Source organism: Schistocerca piceifrons, unplaced genomic scaffold (genome assembly GCF_021461385.2).
Source record: "Schistocerca piceifrons isolate TAMUIC-IGC-003096 unplaced genomic scaffold, iqSchPice1.1 HiC_scaffold_448, whole genome shotgun sequence".
Lineage (NCBI taxonomy): Eukaryota > Metazoa > Arthropoda > Insecta > Orthoptera > Acrididae > Schistocerca > Schistocerca piceifrons.
The window spans coordinates 202,876-205,375 of NW_025728676.1; the positions used below are offsets into that span (position 1 = coordinate 202,876).

A 2,500-nucleotide genomic window follows, 5' to 3' on the forward strand; every position below is an offset into this window, starting at 1 on the left:
TCTTGCGACGATCCAAGAATTTCACCTCTAACGTCGCAATACGAATGCCCCCGCCTGTCCCTATTAATCATTACCTCGGGTTCCGAAAACCAACAAAATAGAACCGAGGTCCTATTCCATTATTCCATGCACACAGTATTCAGGCGGGCTTGCCTGCTTTAAGCACTCTAATTTGTTCAAAGTAAACGTGCCGGCCCACCGAGACACTCAATAAAGAGCACCCTGGTAGGATTTCAACGGGGTCCGCCTCGGGACGCACGAGCACGCACGAGGCGGTCGCACGCCTTCAGCTCGCCCCACCGGCAGGACGTCCCACGATACATGCCAGTTAAACACCGACGGGCGGTGAACCAACAGCGTGGGACACAAATCCAACTACGAGCTTTTTACCGCAACAACTTTAATATACGCTATTGGAGCTGGAATTACCGCGGCTGCTGGCACCAGACTTGCCCTCCAATAGATACTCGTTAAAGGATTTAAAGTGTACTCATTCCGATTACGGGGCCTCGGATGAGTCCCGTATCGTTATTTTTCGTCACTACCTCCCCGTGCCGGGAGTGGGTAATTTGCGCGCCTGCTGCCTTCCTTGGATGTGGTAGCCGTTTCTCAGGCTCCCTCTCCGAATCGAACCCTGATTCCCCGTTACCCGTTACAACCATGGTAGGCGCAGAACCTACCATCGACAGTTGATAAGGCAGACATTTGAAAGATGCGTCGCCGGTACGAGGACCGTGCGATCAGCCCAAAGTTATTCAGAGTCACCAAGGCAAACGGACCGGACGAGCCGACCGATTGGTTTTTGATCTAATAAAAGCGTCCCTTCCATCTCTGGTCGGGACTCTGTTTGCATGTATTAGCTCTAGAATTACCACAGTTATCCAAGTAACGTGGGTACGATCTAAGGAACCATAACTGATTTAATGAGCCATTCGCGGTTTCACCTTAATGCGGCTTGTACTGAGACATGCATGGCTTAATCTTTGAGACAAGCATATGACTACTGGCAGGATCAACCAGGGAGCTGCGTCAACTAGAGCTGAGCAGCCGGCCGCCCGGGAGTGTGTCCCGGGGGCCCGCGCGAACACGCAAGCGTCCCGCTCAATCATTCTGCAAACAGGAGGAGGCTGAGCTCCCCTGCACAATACACCTCGAAACCCTCTCAGGTCCCGGCGGCGCGCAGCGCCGTCCCAAGTACTTGGTCGGGTTCGAGAGAGGCGCAATCGCCCGGAGTTAGGCGAGTAGACGCTTTCGGTGCGACCACCCGTGCTCCCAACTGAGCTTGCCGCTGCCGACAGAGGCCCGGGAGCGTGCTGTCGTGGCATTGCCGGCGGGAGACAACACGCGCCACCTACGGTGACCGGCAGCTCCAACGCCAGCGCCACAGAAGGACAAAAGCCCCACTTGGGGTGCCGAAGCGAACTCTCCCAGCACAGCGCACGCGCCAACACATCCGCACAGCTGCGATACAAACCACCAGCGAGAACCGCTGGGGCGACCGAGCAGCAGACGGCGTCGCGGCGCCGAGCGCCGGGCGGCGGCGCATCCTCAACGCACACAGTCCTCAATCGGACCAGCACACTGAAGATGTCCACCGCGCTTCGCACCGGGCCCGCGAGGACCTACTTTGGCCGCACGGCGCCGCGCGCAGGGTGCGCCGGCGCGCAGCTGCGACGCCTGCCGCGTCCGTCGGCCGGCGCGCCTGCCACTGGCCGCCCCCACCAGCCGGCTGTAGCGCGTGCGCCCACGCACCGCGCGGCCAGCACGCCGGGAGGCGCCCCCTCACCGGCCGGGGACGGTCCCACCCAGCCACCGCCGCGTATCGCTTCACACCCAGATGCCGTTCAGTTTCGTCGGCATGGTGGGTATCGCTGGAACAACCGGTTAGTACCTCAACCTATCGTCGCCATCACCGATTCACCCCTAGCGAGAACAACCGCACCACAACAGGTTACCATTTGTTCATTTGCGTAACTTCACCAGAAAACGCAGGCGTCCATCGCCATTTGCAACTTCAACGATTATTGCATGCCTGTGTCAGGTGTCACGCCACACTACGTCTGCCCACATACACGCAACAAAATGTGCACGCCTAGACAATACGTGGAAGGTGGCCCCGTACGTATGCGATGTCCATTGCTCGAACGACTGTCAACCGGCCTCTGTAGCATGTCGCAGATATGGAACGCGGTGCACCATGCCATCACGGTGTGTGAGGAGAGACGACTAGGTCCGAATACATCAACAGACAGCTCATGCTGATCGCCATCCACGGCGTCCGTTCCTCCCACACGTCTCTATGGCGTACCACACTGCAATCCAGCTCTCATAGGGAGACGACACGTAGCTGCGTGCACAATATTTGCACTGTATGGTCCGCCGTTTTTGGGCGCAGTCGTTGTGCGGTCACACATGTGCCACGATGTATCATTCAGTACATAAGGACGAATGTGCAGTACAGATTGTGGTTCACGCGTACGACATCAGCGGACAGTTGACA

At 57.8% G+C, this 2,500-nt stretch overlaps 1 non-coding gene across 1 annotated transcript in view; it reads right to left on the reverse strand.

Annotated features, from left to right (window-relative positions):
* Positions 1–1,023, reverse strand: part of LOC124750967 — a 1,908-nt gene extending 885 nt beyond the window's left edge. Inside the window, exon 1 of the ribosomal RNA XR_007012015.1 lies at positions 1–1,023. This exon is cut by the window's left edge and continues 885 nt beyond it. This is a non-coding gene — a ribosomal RNA (small subunit ribosomal RNA).
* Positions 1,024–2,500: the final 1,477 nt, after the last annotated feature.